Source organism: Emydura macquarii, unplaced genomic scaffold (assembly GCF_026122565.2).
Source record: "Emydura macquarii macquarii isolate MOO-44397 ecotype Brisbane River unplaced genomic scaffold, CSIRO-AGI_Emac_v2 contig_1390, whole genome shotgun sequence".
Taxonomy (NCBI): Eukaryota; Metazoa; Chordata; order Testudines; family Chelidae; genus Emydura; species Emydura macquarii.
Window position 1 is genome coordinate 24,541,157 of NW_027131527.1, and position 21,475 is coordinate 24,562,631.

The 21,475-nt window shown below is 36.9% G+C and overlaps 1 protein-coding gene across 3 annotated transcripts in view; it reads right to left on the bottom strand.

The window, feature by feature from the left end:
* LOC137156180 (adhesion G protein-coupled receptor A3-like) overlaps positions 1-21,475 on the bottom strand; it is a 444,419-nt gene that overhangs the window by 123,597 nt on the left and 299,347 nt on the right. The window lies entirely within an intron of this gene.

The window sequence follows — 21,475 nt, forward strand, 5'->3', positions numbered from 1 at the left end:
ATCAGGACAGTTATTCTTTTTGACTACAGAAGACCACTTCCAGCATACTGTAACTCAACACAAACTACTTACAGTCTACTAGAGTAAAATGCAATATTTTTAAGTTGCTTGAAAAACAAATATGTACAAAAGGTATATAATATGTTTGATCCATTTTTAAAGAAATGCTGGGTGTTTTATTATATGTTAAAGCAAACATCTATCTGATCCAACACATTTCGCATTTCAAAAAGCAAAGTTAGAGAAAGAAAAGTTCTTCCATTTAAAAAGTTATAAAAGCTGCCATATTAGAAGAGGACTATTTCAACTACTAATTCAAGATAAACACAACAAGCAGAGCTAATTTGGTCTCTTCCTTGTGATTTGTCTTCTCTAGAACTAAATACTGATTAAAATGTAATCACGTAATTATCTGATATTATTTGTGTCAACCTTATTCAGATGTCTGAAACTAAGATGAACCATACATTTTATATTAACCAAAAATTACTTTCTTAGGATAACAACATTTAAATACTTTAGCTTATGTTTTCCCTTTCCTTATTTACTGGTCTACTAGAACAGGCAGGCAATTGCTTCTGAAAAAAATGCTATTCACAAGATCATTAAAAATAGAAATTAAAAAATATTTGCATCTGAAAGCACTTTGTGTATTTCATACATCTTAATTTAGAGCATGTTGTAGTAGAAAGTAAGAGCCTGAAACAGAAGGCCTGACATAACAGGCCAAGTATAAGGCCTGAGGCCTAGCATAATAGGTCAGATATGAGGCCTGAGCTAAAATAATGGTCAAGTGTGTTAGCAGGAGTCACGCTGGGAAAGCTGGCAGGCTCACAGTAACTGGCAAGAACAGAACTGGTATAAACACATTCCAAAGAAGCATTAGGCACAAGCACATTCCAGAAAGGAATCAGGACATCCTAATACCCCAGAGATAATGAGGGTTCATTGACCACCTCAAATGACACAATAATGGATAGAAATGTCTTGTTAATATGATGAATAGAGATGTTTTGACCGAACCATCCAGTACAAGGTAATGGGTGGTATTATATGACGTCAGAAGGTGGCAACTACATGTGTCAAAGGGGCAGAACGAAACTTGTCTGTAACACTGTATAAAAGAGGATGTCCGGCCGAGGGGATAATGGAGAATCCTGCCGTTAACTGAGCCATTCCATTGCAAAGGAGCACTTTTACATTAAGTGTACTTGTAAGCTATAGCTCGCTTCTCATTGTGCTTCACTGCAATACACCTGGCCGGGTGCCTTCGTTGCTCAGCGGATCTGTGGTTGTATTGATTCATTCAGTTGTGGGTGTCATCTCAGTTATCTGCACAGAGCTGAGACAGTACATACACAGGGGACACACACACACAGAGCCAACAACTGACAAGTACTGACAATACATCACTCTAAGATATCCTCTATACAGAATTAGCAACTAGTTTCACAAAAGAACTACACAAATAAAACCCAGTAATCAGAGTACCAGACATAGCAAGAACTTACAGTAGTCACTGTGACAGAATGCACCCTACACATTATTGTAATAATCTTTGTACAAGGCATGCTTTGTGAGGTATCATCTGAAAACTCAATAACTTGCTGATCAGTAATATCATGGTAAAATGCATATAGCAACATTATGTGTAAAGTTATGAATATAAGCAGAAATCATGACTGAACTGTGTTTCCCAGGTAAGTCTGGAAAGTGGCCAAACCAGTTTCTCAAAGACAAAGGACAAGGTAACACTTCAGCCAGATGTCAACAAAGCTGATGGGCCATCACTTATCAAGTGGCTATTCTTTGGCAAGAAAGGGTGTAGGAACAAAGAGATCTGCATCTTAGCAAAGAAACATCATGGGGTCTCTTTCCTACATCAGACCCCCTGTCTCTTGATTATCAGCTGGAAATACTTTTCAAAGACAGACCTAAACTATAAAAATGAGGTTCAAACCCCCTCTCTTTCTCCCTGACAATCTCATTCTCTGCTTCTAAGATAAAGGAAACACCCATTGGACTCCGTGGGAGGGTCCTGACCTGAAAATTAGATCAGTAATGCTACTGGAAGCATAGGGTTGCCAACCACCCGGTTTTTACCTGAACAGTCCATTTTTTTGGTTTGTGTGTCCGGGTGCCATTGAGGGTTGCCAGATGCCCAGTTTTTGGGGACTTGGGAACCCTAAATGGCATCCGAACTAAAAGTCTGGTTACCATGGAATGGGGGGGAAGCACCAGGTCATTTACCCACGCTAACCCCTACTCAGCTGCGGCCGCCTCTTATTTGCAGGCAGGGTCCTTGAGATGATCCACAGAAGGGGGGGGGGGGGGAGAGGGGAGGGGAAGAGGAGAGAAATGAGCTATGGGGGCAGGGCTTTGGGGGAAGAGGTGGAGCAGGGTGGCCTTGGGGGTGTGGTTATCAATTAGAAAGTGTGGCAACCCTAAGCATATGGTGAGAAACTTTGCTATGAATCTAATATAGTTTGTTAAGCTTGGCACTAGAAAATGTTTTTATCTTTATTTTCCTGTAACCATTTCTGACTCTTATGCTTCCTTATACTCATGTAAAATCTCTTCTTTGCAGTTAATAAACTTGTATTATTGTTTTTATCTAATCCAGTGTGTTTAAATTAAAGTGTCTGGGTAACTATTTAAGGTAACAAAGCTAGTGTATATTATTTCTTAACAGGAATAATGGACTTATTATATTTGTACTGTCCAGGAGAGGGCCGGGCAGTACAGGACATACATTTTGGGGGCAAATCTGGAACTCAGAGAGTATTGGGGTCACCCTGCAGAAGTAACCAAGGCTGGTAAAAACCAGAGTGTAACCCAAGTGTGGCTGGCATGTTGCAGTTACACACAGACCCTTGGGGTGTGCTTTGCATGCTGGAAGGCTGTTTGTGAGCAGCTGAGGTGGGAACTACTGAAGCAAAGCATTGTAAGGCACCCAAGGTTGGAGGCAGGGGTTATACTGGTTTGGATTGCACCCTGGTATGTCACAGCCACCAACAAACCATAGTGAAGAACCAGAGAATCAAATTATTAATTCCAGCTTTCACCTATAAAATGCCATGAGAGCAAATAAATTATTCAGAAACGAAGAAGCCTTTAACTTAGCAACATAGTTGTGAATTGTGAACTAAGGTACAACAGGAACACTACTGTTATCATGCTGTTTTAACATATTTAACCCCCAGGATAGAATTCTGCATAAAAGAGACTGCGCCATGTGAAGACAAAATAGTTTCTGAAATTATAGGAACTCAAGATATACACTATAATTGAATATATACTGTACACTGGGATTGGGACTAAGTTTCTTTTCAAGTTTGTATTGCCTTTGGTGTCATTAGTTTTTTTTTTAAATGAAAATGTTTTTTAGCTATATTTTTGCTAGGTGCTCACTTTTAGGAGCTCAGTAGAAATGAAAATATATTGTCATTATTGTCTGTGTTAAGAAATGAAACTATTGAAAGTTCTCTTCCGTGGCATAACAAATAAGATGACCAACAGCATGATAGCATTATCTCCTTGGATGTAACCCCTCTATCATGTGTTTAAGTGCACCTCCATTTATTTCAGGGCATTGACACTGATGTATCAGGTCACACAGTGCGCTGCTAGTCCAATGGGATATTAATTCAACACATTTTGACAGCATTCTTACTATGCAGCAGTAAAAGTACTCTAATTTCCACTACTAATGGAAAGGCTTCCACAAATCTCTCAAGATTTTGCCATTGCAGTTTTCTCATTTTCTAATTTATTCACACACAAAAGTTTAGCGCAGATATGAGATATCTTTTCCATTGAAGTCCAGCTTTTTACACAGTTCCAGCTGGGTTAACTGAGGCACAAGAAAGTTAAACGATTTGCCTACATTCACACATTGAGTGAATGACTTACATGAGATTAGAAACCAGTTTTATCCTAAGTCCCAATTCTGTTTTGAACTCTGAACACTAGAATTCTTTAACAACAAATTGTTCTGAGGTATTCTATACTTAATCAAAACTGTACAATTCCAATGCTGCTGCAGCTTATAGATTTATAGTTAAGGACTTTTAACCTCTCTCTCTCCTCAAAGCACCTCTGGAAGGGGCTCAGATACCCTGGGGACGGGTATAAGAGTAAGTAGAATTTATAACTTCCATTTTCCAGAGCGTCTATTGAGTATATAAAAAATGCATGCACAGTAAACCATGTCATAGAACTCCGGAGTAATTATTTGCTCCATAACTTTATTTTCAGTTTTAAAGAGCAAAACAACAGGCCTGAATAGCTATATATGCTTTTATTAAACTTATATGACTACATTTTGACATTACGGTTTTTTAAAGCGGCATAATTTGGCAAGCAATTTGTCCAGTAATTTAGTTACTTTTGATAGAATTGAAACAATACAAACAAAATAAACAGCGTACCTGGTGTTTAAAATTTGGCCATAGCCCACTGCACATGACATTTCTCATGCAACATAAAAACAAATTCTACAGATATCAGTAAATTCAAACACAGTAAACAAAAGTTTCTTTTAAAATAATTCCTAGTTAAATCAGAAGTGTAATATCTCCTCTTTCATTGTCTCTAAATCCCAATAAGATAAAGGGGAGCCATATGTATGGAGCAATGAGAAAACACATACCTATATGTCTAGTATACACTATATATAAAAAGTCTCCTTTTAGATAGGATATACATTTTCTCAGTGTAAATATTATTTGAATTTTTTTAAAGGGTGTCCCAGGATAATCAGTAATGTCCTTTCTGTATAACTGACAGACTGCCTACACACAGGCAGCCATATTTCTTTAAAAGGAAAAAGTAAACTTTACCTTCAGGGTTTTGTTCAAATCAGCATTTTTATCACGTTGGCAGAATGAATAGAACCACCAGGATTGGAAGAACTCTGAGAAAGATCTCTCTCTGGCCAGAGTATCACTTAGTCACACAGTCAACTTGCCAGAAAAATAAAGGATATGTTGAAGATGCAGACAAAAATCTTGTAAGTAATGTTTAAGTTGTTTTTCCTTCCCTTAAAAATACTTCAACAAACAGCCATTATTCCACGTAAAGTGCAGCAGACCATGCACAATTCTGCATGTACTGTTCTCAGAAGCAAATCTAAATACAATATTAAAATAGATCATCCTTGGGTATTTTATATATATATATATATATATATATATATATATATATATATATATATATATATATATTTCCATACAAATACACTTAATTGAGGTGAAATTAAGGTTGAAGGTTCAGTTTTCCCACACGAACCTAATCATTAAGCTCCTTGGATTCTTAAAGATCCCACAAACATGGTATTCATAGGGTGGGATGGCTGGGGAGCCTCCTAATATTTGTAAGGACTTTAGGGCTTTTAACAAACTTTATAAGGGTTGCGAAGGGGTTGATAAACTCTGAGGGGGGCACTAGTTAATTTTGCCTTTCAGCAGACTGTAAGCAGTGCAAACCACATCTTACATATTAGTACATTGCCTAGTACAATGTGGTTCCACTGCATGACTCAGGCCTTTGGATGCTACTGTATTATAAATAAATCATATAACATGGCAGCATATATATTGTGATTGCATCTACATAGACGATCAAGTCAAATGTGTTCATCTATGTGTCTTAACCATTCAATAACTGAGGGAAGAGCACTGTGCAAATCCATGAGGGACACAGATAGGCCTTGCCAATGGATGCAGCTTGCAAGTACGAGGTCTACATTTTCTAACTGACAACAGGGGCAAAGTGGGGAATCATGCAGACCCCATTTATAGTCACCAGAAGCACATCTGATCATTCCACACCATAGCAGTTAATCACATGCCTGTTCCCATATCTCCCCACTCCTAATCCATTTCTGAGACTGGCTCTAGCATTCCAAATAACTCCCATTAAAACACAAAATCAACTTGTTAAAGAAATGTCTCCTGTGGTATCCCAACAACATGAAGATCACTCAGATTGTAAACAAGATCAATCTTCATTCCAGGGATGTTACTGGCATCCCTGTTAGGCTCTTCTTCCTCATGACCCCAACTAGGGCCCCTCCTCTTCCTTCTTCTGGCTCCGCTTCTGATTTCTTAAAGGAGCCATGCCTTATAAGCAGCCATTCCCAAATACTACCTCTCCTCCGTCCTCCAGCAAATGTGGAATTTCCTCCCCAGGCTGCACCTGCCTCAGGCCCAGAAAACTCAAGCTTTAGTGATAGTCCAGTAACAGCTTCTCTGTACCTAAAAGTGTCATGTCAGTAAAATTTGATATCGTACATTCATCCCTGCAAGGCAGGAAAGTTTTTTTTTTTTTTTTTTTTTAAGAAATCAGTAGAAAGGGAGGAAATTCCCACTCAATGGGGGAACTCAGTTAGGCCTGGTTATTTATGCATATCTAGAAATACTGTTTTAGTTCATTTTTGGAAGATTTACATTTTTTAAAATTTAACTTCTCTCCCCCTCTTATTTGGTCTCATTGTAACTAAGGCAACTGGCTTTTAAAGGCAGAAAAAAAAACACTGATATAATCCCAATACATTTTTTAAAAATAAAAACATTCCTAGAATATATTTTCTCTAATCTCACGGTATACACAAAATTTCTGACCATGTAATATGGTATAATAGTATATTGGCTCTTGTTTGGGGGTGATCTGAAAAACACTCCACTAGTGGGTAATGCAACCATCCTGAGAAAACCATTACATTGCAAAATACCACCACCATATCTAGCTAAGCCTAAAGCCTGCTACTATCTGCAACTGCAGGTTGCTGAGAAATTTAAAATGGCAGTACCTATTTTTTCACAGTGATTCTTTTTCTCCAACCTGCACATTCCTCTGCTTTTCTGAGTACCCTGTTTGCTTCCACACTTATTACCATGATACAAGTTCCACCCTCACTGTTCTATATGCCTACCCCAGGAGATCCTCCACTTTCATGGGAATAATAGAAGTCTTACTTCAGCAACTACATGCTTGCTATAGAAATACCTGGTTACCTACCTGTAACTGTTGTTCTTCAAGATGAGATGCAGACATATATTCCATGTAGGTGTGCATGCCTCATGCACTGGAACTGGAAAACTTTGCCTAGTAGTACACATAGGGACAGTGCTGGCATCCTGCGACTGTAGCCCGTCTACTGGTTGTATAAGGGCAGTGCCACTCGTAACACCCTCAGTTCCTTTGCACCAAACATCAGGAGTACAGACTCCGATGCAGAGGGGATGGAGGGCGGGTCGTGGAATATACATCTGCATCACATCTTGAAGAACAATTACAGGTAGGCAACGGTTTATTCTTCCTTAACTAGATGCAGCCGTGTATTCCATGTGTGTGAAGCAGTGCTTCTAGAAGGTGGGGCTTGGAGCCTATTTTAAGAATTTCATGACTGTCTTCCAGAAGTTTGCATCTGATCTGGATGCAGCCATAATGGTATCGTGGTTTGTAGAAGTATGCACAGAGGACCAAGTGGTCACCTTGCAAATGTCCAATATAGCAATTTAGAAATGCCACTAATGTTGCCTGAGCTCTCATGGAATGAGCTTGCACCTCTTGAGGAAGCCTGGGCTACTTCATATATGGACATAATACAGGAAGTTAGCCACCTGGATATAGTCTGTGCAGAGACCCCTTGACCCTTTATTGGGTTTGCATATGAAACAAACAGATAAGGTGAAGAATGGAAAGGTTTGAGTCTATCTAGATAAAAAGCTAAACATCATCTGACTTCCAATTTGTGAAGACACTGCACCTCTGGTGTTGAATGCTTAGGAAAGAACACTGATAAATATATAATTTGGTTCAAGTGAAACTGGGAAACCAATTTAGATAATAATTTTAGGGTGTGGCTGCACTGAAATAGTGATTACGTTTATCAGTCTTTACCTAAGAAGCATTTCCCAAGAAATTCACAACTGACCTCTACAAAAATGCAACATCACCTCAGTAACTATGGTATCAAGCACAAAATGGTGTCTTTATGCCATTCAAGAGCTAATGATCTAGTCGAGAGAATGAACAGACTAGTGAAAGAAAGTTTGCAATTTACCAATTTGCAAGCAAGACCATGGAATGAAGCTTTATGTGAAACATTGTTTGCTTACAGGACCACTCCGGACAACAACAGAAGTATCATCCTTTGAACTGTTAAGAGGACGCAAGGCCAATACACAACATTCTACTTGTCAAGGGTTTACATGTTCTACTTTTTCAGCCAAACCTTCTGACAAAACTATTTGTGAATGTGTTAAGAACAAAAAGGAGAAATACAGACAGTGTGTAGATCATTAGAAAGGTGCTGAACCTCACAAATTTCAAACTGGAGATTTTGTTCATTTGAAGCTGCCAGACAGTCAAAAAAGGATGTTCAGGATATTCATGTCCTTTGCAGATAACAGAAATCTGAGGAGATTCTGCTGTATTAATAAATGGAAAGAAATGGAACATTTCAAGATTGTTCATCATCTCTATTGGTGTCATCGATGTTCTGTGGTCCAAGGTGGAAATCAGCACTCTCTTCTTCAGCTGCTGGCTGATGAGCTGCAGACAGACAATCTATAGTCTGCTCCACTGCCTAATCTTGTTTCTGCCTCTCCAGGTATTAGCCAAAGTATAAGATTCTGTCTACACTTACCTCCGGCATTCGGTGGCAATCGACGGGAGTTACGTAAGCTACGCAAAAAACTTGTGTAACTCCCATTGACTTCTGGGCTCCTCTTCTGCGCATCGTCTTCACTGCACTGTGCCAACAGGAACCACGTTCCCGTCGATGCAGCGCTACGCCACTTGCGAAGGTGGTCTCAGTAGGTCGATTTCTGGATTGACTGAGTGGGTCTTCACTGACTGCTCCGTTGATCCAGAGCAATCAATCTGATGGCGGCAACTTTGCCGCCATCGGTGTAGCTGTAGCCTAAAATACTGAAAGACTTCGTTACCCACTCAAGTGACTGAAATTTTTATAATTTTATTCTAAAGGGGTATTGTTCTAGCTAGGTGCAGATAGCTATCGCAATTTGTGTTTGTGAGTTTGTTCCCAACTGGTTCCTGTAGCTTTGAGTGCAGGAACTACAATTCCCAGCATGCACTGGGGGAGGAGAAGGAGGAGAAAGAAGAGGAGAGGAAGAATATGAGCTCTGTGAAAAATGGAGGAGAATAAACCTTACTGTTCCTGTTATCAAAGGTATCCAAGTCTTCCTCAAAGAGGTTCAGGTACAAAAACCACACATTCATATATTCCCGATGTGTATGAATACAGAAATATTTTGCATTGTAATCCTTGCACCTTGATTCTCCAAGGTCTGGGTATCATATCTGCTGCAATAACTATAAATAAAAATGTGAGTTAAAGAAGGAATGTTAATCCTAATCCTGAATTTCGTTAATGCTATGTATATTTTAGGACAGATCCTTGGCACCATTAGTTTGTTTTTCATTGCTCCAGCAATGCAAATCAGCCTTAATGTTATTTTTATTGGCAAATGGAGAAGTCTCTATGCATCCCCCTGCTGCAAAAGGGCATGTCTTTACAGAAGTTCAGTAGTACCAGAGAAGGATGTACCTACAAATGGAATAACAGAGGCCACTTTGAAGAAGTAGCTTCCATTTGCAGCCCTACCAGTGCCCGCAGCACACGTATATGGTATGACTACACAAGGTCTGAAGGGGGATTAGAGGGAGGAAATGATGTACAACAACTCTATTGAGAATGCAGTGTTCAGTCTGTTCTCACAGTGATGCCTGGTGTGCATGACATGCACAGATCACAGCTGTGAAAGCCTGGCACACATGTGGTTCATGGCCATGATTATAATGCTCTGGGCTATATTTATGCAGATGTAGATACTACAATGGTCACATCACTTCTCAAAAAACAAACACAAACAGTGAAGAAACCATGGAACAGATTTAAATCAATTTAGTAACTCTGAATTTATCCTGATGTAACTGAGATCAGATTATGGCCATAAAATGTGAGGGCAGTTAAAGAGTTTCTTTTAATTTTTTACTGATATTTCCTGTTAAATGTAAAGGGGATACCTGCTCAAGCCAGCAATCTCTCACATACTGGTACAAAGTTAAAAGAAAACTATTTACCTTTACTTTACCCTCTCTCTCTCTCTCTCTCTCTCTCTGTGGTACAAGCACAGTAGGTAGAAATAAAAAGTTTTGACTTTCCCCATTTATTCTTTTGGAAAATGATTCAGTTTGAACTTTCAGGAAGGTGATAAATACAGTATATATTTTAAGATCTGAATTACTCATACAACAGAGTGAGGGTTGAGCTTATTAGATTCACTTCAGTTCACATCAATTATACCCACCATTGAAGGTGATATAACTATGATTCCAGCTAATTAAGAGTGTACTATTAAGATAGAGTGCTTAATAAAGCTTAGCATGGGAGAATCAAGTTAACCCTGTCAATCTCCTTTGTAATAACACATTTCACTTCTAAACAGTCAACATAGCTGTGATTTGCAATGTTGCCAACTACCAATGCATTTGGGTGCTTTTTCTACAGATTTTAATAACAACAATTAGGATAGAAGCTCTTGAGGTTTCCAAATGTGTCTCTTATGTGTTAACATAATTATTGGTATTGTAATGAAAGATTGTCTAAAATACAAGGGGGAAAACACTTGTTTTGTATTCTACCAAGTCTATACCTTTCTCTGTGTTTTGTTATCCATAAGAAGGAAAGTCAGAGTGGTATTTTGATAATAGAATTGCTTTCTCAGAACTCACTAAAGTAGAAGCTAAGCAATATTACACCTATTTAATGACTGACATTTTCTTTTAAGATTCACATGAAGCCAAAACTTTTCGAAACAAACTTGAGTAGTTTTGTCTCCTGTTTTCTACTCACTATCACATCACAGTCATCACATACAAATACATATACAAACCTATGACTACCATTAAACCTGTTAAACAGTAGGTTTAGCGCAGTATAGAGAACTCGACAGCAATTGTCTGATATTCAGTCCTTATGTATAAAGATGAATATAAAGTATAATGGATACTGATGATTACTTAATTTGATAAGAATGAAACATACACATACTGTGCAACAGCAAGTTTGCCTTAGACAGATCAGTCTGAAGGTCATTACATTATTCACTCTCATTATGGGTCCGATTTCAATTGAAATTTAGTCTTTGACATTGATTTAACTGGGAGTAGGATCTGGCTCGACAATAAAGTCCATTCCAGTGTTCTCTGGCATTAGAGTTTCTAATCTTCAGTTACTCTGAACAGCATCTTAATCAAATCTACAGTGAAAGGTATCCAAAAAAAAAAAAAAAAAGAAGTTCCACTATGACAAATCAGTGAGCAAAAAATGGTACCTCCTTTAGCACTGCAGAACCAACACAGCTCAGAGAGTGCACACACTAAATTCTATTCCTTTCTGTGCATCAACAGAATTATTTATTAAGGTCCAAGAAATTATACCTGAATAAACATCCAGTGAAGGCAATTTGAAGACAATGGGTTTCAAAAATATAAGAGAGGGCCCAATTTGGCTGCAGAGTGTTTATTACAGGTGATGATACAGAAGACGGGGCGGGGGAAGCCCTGCTTGGTTCTTGGAGTGTAAGTAAAGTATGAAGAGCAAGTAGTGAGAAAAAATACATCTTTTTACTTGTGAACTGAGAATATTTGTTATGGAGTCATTGAGAGACAATAACCATAAAACCTTCCAATGTTGTCATTTTCACACAATCTCACTTCCAAGAACCATACTTCAAGTGACCATTGAGAGGACCAACAAAATTTGGTAAATCTTCTAATAAAGATAAAGAAGAATAATTCTGCCAAGTTTTGCTCTCTTAGACTGGTTTAAAGTTTGGAGTGACTCATTGAGTTATACTAATATGAAACGTGTAAGAGAGAGAAGAATCAGGCCCAACATAGTTAGGAATTCTTTAAGGGAATCTCTTAGAATGGGTTAAATATGAAGGGTCTTTTGTAAAGTTATTACTGTAATTTAAATCCTTCAGGCTGGATCCTTAGCTGGGGTAAAAGGGTGAGTTCCACTGAAGTCAGTGAAGCTATACTGAATTACGCCAACTGAAGATGTGGTCCTAATAATTTCCATTTTAATAACATCATCAATACAGAATTAATTATATTTGTATATTCAGCTCTTTACTGAAAATGTCTTTATCATAAGTCCCTTAGATCCAGTGATCTTGGTTTTTTTTAAATGTATTTTTGTGAGGGCTGTGTACACTTACAACACTCTATTAAATATTATTTCAGTAACTTCTTATTGACAACATAGGATCCAATGTTGTCTTACTTATCCCATGATTAACAGAAATGTTTTAGTGTTATTCTAACTTACGCTTAATATGAACTAATAATTATATCCTTCAAACATAAATGTAATATTACAAAGGCTTTCTGTTTAATATACAGAGAATGCAAAACCCTTCTATCAAGATTTAGATGACAAATTAACATTCAATCCTTGTCACTAACAGAGTGACTAATTATGCCTAGGCAGGCACGACAGAGATAACAGGTGTCCGCAATAAGGTCATACAGAGGGCTTTATGTTCAACTTCAATGAGAAAATGATTGTTATAACAGTCTGGATAGCAACAGCTAGCCTCAAGCAGCATGCGTATTTTGAAAATTGCTAATGTTTCTAAACAAGGAAAAAATATCTTCATTTGATAGCTCCAAGACTATCCTTGAGTTTCTGATTATTAGACATACATAAAAATACATGAACACAGATATTGCTAAACAGAATCGGCCCGAGCAACATTAAAACACTCTACTACAAAAGTTGGTGTTCCACACCTCAACATCTCTTTATTAAACGTTTAATTTTGGTATTCCTTTAGGCACTCACCATTTACTACTGGCACTCAAAAGGATAAATGATATCCTGTAAGTTATTTATTCTTCTAGTCAGAAGGCTAGTGTTACTATTTTTATATAAGAAGGTGCTAATTATATAATAATAGTAAAAGTAACAATTTTTTAAAAAATTATTATTCAATTTAATAATTATTATTCAATTATTATTATTATTTAAAAATTGAGGTGGTCTTTGGTTTTGCTATTAAAGATGGAATGGAGATGTATTTAAGTTGCCCAGGAAATGTTAGCAACTATCTTCAAGAACTCACAGAAGACAGGTGAGGTTTCAGAGGACTGGAGAAGGGCAAACATTGTACCTATCTTTAAAAAGAGGAACAAAGAGGACTCAGGGAATTATAGACCAGTTTAGTAAGAACGTAGAGGATGACAGGGTGATAAGGGATAGCCAGCATGGATTTGTCAAGAACAAATCATGCCAAATCCCAGCCCAATTTCCTTCTTTGACAGCGTTACTGGTCTAGTGGATAGGGGGAAGCAGTAGATGTGATATATCTTGATTGTAGTAAGACTTTTGACATTCCCACGTGGCAGTCTCATAAGCAAACTAGGGAAATGAGGTCTAGGTGAATTTACCATAAGGTGAGTGCACCACTGGTTGAAAGACCACACTCACAGAGTAGTTATCAATTGTTCAGTGTCTGAACGGGAGGGTGTATGTAGTGGGGTCTTGCAGGGGCCTGTCCTGGATCCGATACTATTCAATATTTTCATTAATGACTTGGATAATGAAGTGGACAATATGCTTACAAAATTTATGGTTGACTCCAAGCTGGGAGGTGTTGCAAGCACTTTGGAGGACAAGATTAGAATTCAAAATAACTATGACAAATTGGAGAATTGGTCTGAAATCAAAAGATGAAATTCAATAAAGACAAGTGCAAAGTACTTATTAGGGGCTGGGGTCTATTACAGGAATGGTGAGTGAGATTCTGTGGCCTGCACTGTGCAGGAGATCAGCCTAGATGATCATGACGGTTCCTTCTGATCTTAAATTCTATGAGTCTGCTTCTCTTAGGAAGGGAAAAAAATCAAATGCACAGTTACAAAATGGAGAATAACTGGCTACGTGGTAGAGCTGTGGAAAAGGATCTGGGAGATGTAGTGGATCACTAATTGAATATGAGTCAACAATGTGGTGCAGTTGTGAAAAAGGCTAATATCATCTGTGGTGCATTAACAGAAGCATTGTATGTAAGACATGGGAGGTAGTTGTCCCACTGTACTCAGGCCTGGTAAGACTTAAGATGGAGTAGTGTGTCCAAGATGTGGATAAATTGGAGAGAATCCAGAGGACAGCAACAAAAATGATCAAAAAAAAAAAAAAAAAAACCATGACTTACAGTGAAAAGTTAAAAAACTGGGCATGTTTAGATTTGAGAAAAGAAGATTGAGGATGGACCTGATAGTCTTCAAATATGTTAAGGGCTTTATAAAGAGGACCATGATCAATTATTCTCTATGTCCTCTAAGACAAAAAGTAAAGAGCTTAATCTGCAGCAAGGGAGATTTAAGTTAGATATTAGGAATATGTTCCTAACTATAATAATAATTAAACACTGGAACAGGCTTCCAAGGTAAGTTGGGCAAACACCTGTCGGGGATAGCTACATATCTTAGCTATTTCTAAGGTGCCTATTTCCTTGGTATCTAAGTGTCCCTTATCCCAGGTACTGAGAGAGTGATACAATACCTCATTCATATGATCACCTACATTCAAAAAGCATGCTTGTCATTCAGTTTTATTAAAGCCTTCATGCATTTTAAAAAAAACCCTGTAAACTTTTATGATTTGACTTTGTCAGTACTAGTAATGTTCACTGTCTGCAAATAGAAGCTTTTGTTCTGAAGAGCTGTAATTAATAGATCTGACTCAGTAGAAATACATTCTTTTAATTTCATCATCAATATACTTTTTCTCATATTTAATATCCATGACAATGCTAAGTTTCTGATTTTATACCGTGTTAATGAGACCCACAGTATTATTTTTTAATGAACAGGCAACATTCCTTTTTAACAATAACAGGACCAACATTATTCATGCTTCATTTAGGAGCATGTTTCAGATTTCAGTTTCTTTCATGAGAATAGCAAACAGAGAGGATAGACCAATCCCCTCCTTCCACCCAACTGATTTGCACGTGTTTCATTGAAATGCACTCACTATATGTCAAATTCTAAAGAAAATATCACACACGTTGTAGAGTGTACTGAAAGATGTGTGAGTGTGCATAATGCTGCAATGCACAACAAAATGAAAAGTTAGTGAGAGAGAGTAGTGTGCACATATATATATATATATATATATATATATATATATATATATATATATATATATATATAAGGGGTTTACCATTTGAATTTATACATTTGTTTGGAAAGGAAACAATGAATATAAACATTCAATATTCTTTTGCTTCTTTGTATGCCATAAACATCTGTAATGATTCTGATCACAGTTTCAAAAATTTTCCAAGCAGAGGAAAACTCTCCTTTGACTGAAAATGCAAAATTCAAACAAACGTTTTGCCTTTCCCAACTCAAAGTTCTTTGGAATGTTTTGTTCCATGAACATTTTGATACTTCACTTGTTCGTCCTGATTTGTGACAAAAAACAAATGTTGAAATATTGAAATTTCCCTGTGGGATGGAAATTTGCGATCTTAATCAAGTTCTTAGCTGACAATTGTTCACACAAAATAAAACATCCACACAATTGGGACTGGCAGCCATATTGCCAATCTCACCAGAGAAGCCAAGGACTAAATGCACATGGAGACTGAATTACCCTCTCATTCCTAGAGGAGCTCACTTCAGATCAGGGTTGAGGCATATCAGGGAAGCAGTTGGGAAGCTTGTACCATCACTTCCCTATGTGCTAGGTCTAGTGTTCTTTCCATACATAAATAATTTCAGTCTCTAGGGATTTCATTCTGGCAAATCTGCTCTAGTTAAAGCATAACAAAATTAAATATGAATTTCTTTCTCTTTCTAGCATAAGTAAACATAGGAAAACAAAATTTCTTTCAGATCAGTAGTGTCCAAGAAAATTGTGAAACTATGAAAATTGGGCTACTTCTTTCTGGTTAGAAGAAACAATGCGAGAGATCTTAGTTCAGACAAACCAAACAGATCAGTTAAATGGCTATTGCATCAATGACTGGAGCAAATGCACCACCCCTTAAGAAATGTCCAGGCATCACTACAACTCTGATGACATGATCAGACTCAGAAAGAGGAAGATTACAGTCAGATACAATATCATCACAATTTTGTTTCAAGATATTTTAACACTGAACAAAAAACAAACCAAACAACCCTGCATGTAATGTTTTTATTAAACCTTTTAATCAGTGCCAGAAATGCTAGTTCTGCTATGTGTGTTATGCAAAATTGTGCAAGCAAAGGCAGTGATTGGATATTTTAAAGTTAGAGTTCTTTAAATTGGCACTTCCACTTATGTCACTCTACAATTTTCCGATCAGCTTAACCAGAAGTAGGTGAAGATACTGACTGTGAATTTTCTGAACCAAGTGAGAACATGGACTAAAAGTTCTCTGGTGCTAATTCCAGCTTTTCTACAACATTTCAGTGTATTCTCACTATCTATGTGGTTCCATGTTCTTAGCACAACCATAACAAATGTGAGAAAACAACTCAAAATTTATGAGACTACTAGCCGTAGGAAAGAGAAGACATCTAGTCAGTGGAAGCCAGAATAAGAAAAATGGGAGCTGTGGAGAGGATCCACCTCGCCCTCCACAGCACTCTGGAGCTCATGGATATGTAGAGAAGAAAGTAAGGGTTTCTCTGCTAACAGAGGCAGGGAGTAGAGATTCCCACTGCTTTCAGCAGACATATCAGTGGAGATCTGGAAAGGAGGAACATCTTCAGGAGTCTATTCTACAGTTTGATACTATGACCAATAAGTGCTAAGAAGTCAAGGAACAAATCAAATCATTGCAAGCCTCACCCCACTGATAGCCTGAGGAGTGTTACAAGAGTGGCACACAATCCCAAATGGGTTCACTGCCGAAGAAAGATTATTATACAATCCTGGAAGACATTAAACATCAAACATTAAACCCAACAGATTACATAAACCTGGTTGTAAAATTTGACCAATCAACAAGTAGTGCAGATAATACTGAAATTCAAACATGGAAACAAATGAACAGACTGGATTTAGTTTACAAAGGGTGTCACAATTTTTCAAACAGACACTGTAAAGAAGACTAAAACGATATTAAATTGAAATGCTGAAGGTCTACTAAGGATGAACATTAGAATTTTGATATATCTAGTGGCCAGCCAGAGGAAATGCTGATAACATTTGTGGAGCAGTGACCACCTGGTATATTGTTTCTCTTCTTTAACAACAAACCTGTGTATACTGGCATGAAGGTATACACTGGTATACAGGCATGTGGCAGCCCCAGTGAAATCATTGGGGTATTGCAAACATTGGCAGAAAAAAGCATGAGACACTTGCAGGCAGTAACAAGTTTTATTCCAAACCTCTGGGTGACATAACTCACAAGAAATATCCTTACCTTTTCAGGGGATATACTACAACTACTACAAAAGTCCAAATCAAATTAAGTTCAGAGTTGCTTGCCTTCTTATGCCGTTCTACATGCCTAAAGGCAAGTAGCCCAAGTTCTGGGCATCATGTCCCAACCTAGAACCAAGGACCCATCTACCTAATGAGGCCTAGCAGTCAGTCCCTTCATTACATGAACACTGAATAGCCTTTCTCTCCCATTGGTAGGGTAGGTATATACATTTTGCCATATGATGCTAAATGGCAAAAAGAACTCTACCCAACAGCAGGCTGACATTATCTGCAAAATAAAATCTTCCTCATAGCAAAATGTGGAATCACCATTCATACACCTTGTAATACTGTAGATTTAACACAATGGGGCTGCAGCATATCCAAGAAAAGTAGGAAATCTACTACAAGCATTTGGGATGAAGATATTAATAGCAGCCACAAATGGGAAAAAACTAAAATCAAAGAATGACCAAAGTATGAAAGCATACATTATAGTAAAGATTACTGTACAAAGTGGGTGTATAATTGCAAATTATTCTACTGTTGCTTTAAGATGCAACTCAGTAAATTGGAAGATGTTTTTAGTAAAATGTGATTTGATTGATTTTCATTTTGCTAGTGTGTGCTAATATTCTTCTGCACACTCTAGATATATGGAGGCATGAGCTGGACAAATAACAGTTAATAAGGTGGTTTTTCTGGATTTATTGTTCTTGCAAGCAATGAAGGGATTATCATGCCTATTAAAGAGCCAGTGGCTCCACAACAATATTTCCATAGTACATGCCGAAACTCCCATATCCTCCAGCCTCTGAATAAAGGTCACACTTTGGAAAGAAGAGGTTTGATCATTTTTTCTTTTGTAAATGCCTTTTAAGATTGAAGTTTGAATTCTCTATGTTAAAATTGACAAGAGGAATATATTTACAGTAGCTGATGGTTCTTGTTCTTTTATCCCAGTATGCTCCTTGTGACCTTTTGACACTGTATGATATTAAATGTTATATAACAATCATGAAACATTAGAAAGAAAAAGTGAATTCATTCCACACTGTCCAAAAACCTATGGAGCTAACCTAAACATCTAGAAGAAATTATAGGAGTAATATTTTTTCTTGTACTGGATTATTGGACATTGGCCATAGTAACATGTTAATGTATATTGAAAAACGCTACAATTTGCTATCATGTAAATATTTCTCACTATAGTTATGCCAATGACTAGAACTTGGGAAAGTATTTATAACAGACCAATTATTAGATGTACTTTACTCCTTTTTCCATCTGTGAATTGTCCATGAACAGAGTTCAATTTCTATTAAATATATTCATTATTTGAATTATTCAATCAGTGGTTTAAACTAATCTATTTCAAGATATGTTGCCTATGAGCTATTCCCACTACAACTATATTTGAATCCTTGCCATTCATAATTTACTAACTGTGCTGAGTGGCTGGTAAGCTAAATCACATGGTATTTTTTCAGCTTTCTGGTTGATGACTCACAAGCCCACAAAGACTTTTGTAGATGGCCACTGAGCACTTCCAGCCCAAATATGTGTATGCATACATATTCACACAAATATTTGCAAGACTATTTTTCTGCAAATATTCTTGAGAACCAACATTTGCACACACACATTTCAAAGAAAGCACGTCAAAAGGGTCTTACAAATATCACCTAATTGGTTGCAAAGTTTTGCAGTATTTAGTCTGTTTAAACTACTGTCTGTCACATTCTTGGAAAGGAAGGCATGTTTCAAAGGGATTAAAAGGTTAGATTTATTATTTATGATAATGGGGTTAAAGCTTTGATGTTATTAAGAGTAGTCAATTTTGGTTTTCCCATTGTTTGCACTTACCAATATTAAACTTTCTTGATTCTTATAAGAGAGACAAGGTAAGTGAGATAGTATCTTTTATTGGATCAACTTCTGTTGGAGAAAGAGAAACTTCTGAGCTCCACAGAGTTCTTCTTCAGGTGATCTGAAGAATAGTTCTGTGGATCTCAAAAGTCTCTCTCTTTCACCAACAGAGGTTTGTCCAATAAAAGATATTACCTCATCCACCTTGCTCTTTCCTATCCTTGGACCAACATGACTACAACAACAGTGCAAACAATAATGGTTGATTCTTATAAGTCAATGCAACATACGTTTGTCACTGCCAAGAAAATGGTTATGCATTTCAGCCTCTCCACCCAAATTGAATGCAATGAATGTTTCAGTGAGAAAATACTTTGGCAAGCCAACTACATCAAGATATACAACAAAATTCCATTTTCTACATGCTACAATGGTAACTGAGGCAAAAAGCAGCAGTGTGCAGTTACTGTTTGCTCTTGGCTCTGATGGGGGTAAAACTAGCATATCAAGAATGGGCATTAATGGAACATCTCTTCCTTATACTCAGTCCCTTTGAGACAGTCATTTGTGATATATTTTCTGACAATGCTGGTATAAACCAGGTCATTCCTCTTATCAGGTTCCTGAAACGCTACTTGAGTATGCTCAAAAAATCATTTAGGAAAAGTCAAATTCTTAATGCTATATCACTGGTTGATTCCAAGCAAGAAAGATTCATATAAGTGAAAATCATTAGTTTGATATAATCTAAGCAAGATGTCTTGGATTGGCCACTCTCAAAATCATATCTTAAAAATACACAAATGTTGATCAACCTCAGTTATAGAGAATTATACTGAGAAGGAACTGCCTCAGCCACTTGGTTTACAGATGCAGGGGTTGATGTAGAACTGAACAACTTTTTTCACTGCTGTACAGTTTTTGGACTCTGGTTATGGGAATCTAATTTGCATATCAATTGGGTGGATATATCTCAGTAACTGTATCTCAGTAAGTGAGTCCTTGTACTGTAGTTGGCTGCCAACCCTTGTTAGCTAGAATGTAATAATTGATATGACCACTGTCCAGTAATTTAATAATTTAGTAAAATGTACTGTGAATATGTAAATCTCTCTACTCTATTGGTTCCAGTAATTCTTTTTTTTTTTTTTTTTTTTTTTTTTTTTTTTATAAATTGGCTCCTGTACTTAGGAGAAAATCATTTTGTTATTGGAATACTGAACTACAAATAATAAATTTAATCTGACTTCTCTTAATTCATGTCAGAAGTAGTGGTTAATATAATCTAAGTCTTTATTAATTCTAATGCTGCAGTTGTTGAGCTATTTTTGTATGATTTATATTGTACTTGATTAAAATCTGCTGTTGAGCAAAAAGGACCTACAAAAACTGAGTAATAAAAAGAAGTTTGAGCTTCATCATGTAAACGACACAGAACATAAATGCACCGTTGAAGAGATAATCTATGAGAAAATGTGAATTCTGGCTAATAACCAAACATTGTATCAATTCTACTTTATTAGCTTGGAAGAAAATAATTAGTGTTGACAAAAAACCTCACTAGTGGCTTGAAGGCAAACAAACAGGTGGGTAATTAACACATCAACTGATTGCTAGTTGGTTAATATTGTACATAATGTATACATAATATTTTGACTGCTTTTCAAACGTTTCTATTGGGCTTTAAATATACGCTAAAGAGTTCATTATAATTGCTCAACTTGAAAATGTTAGGTACACCATTGTTATCTGCTAGTATTTTTCAAAGAAATGCTGAAAAGAAGAAAAAGAGTGATGCTTCCGAACCACGGAACTCAGAAAAGAGGAAAAGGGTCAGAGATCAATAACTCTTGACTGATCATTAGAACTGAAGTCATGCAAATATTCAGGTTGCTTTTGACAAATGTGAAAGCTGAATTCAATTCAGCATAATTTGACTGGTTTTGTTAATTTTATTTAAATCTTCTGATTTGTTTTATTACTGAATGTTCTTAGCTGCACAAACTGCAGCTGTTTCTTCTTCTCAATAATCTCTCAGTGTATCTGACAGCAATATTTGCTCTTTACTGGAGCATTTGTCTATGAAATCCCCGCAAGGTTCAAGTAGTGATACAATAACAGACCATGTTTTCTTTT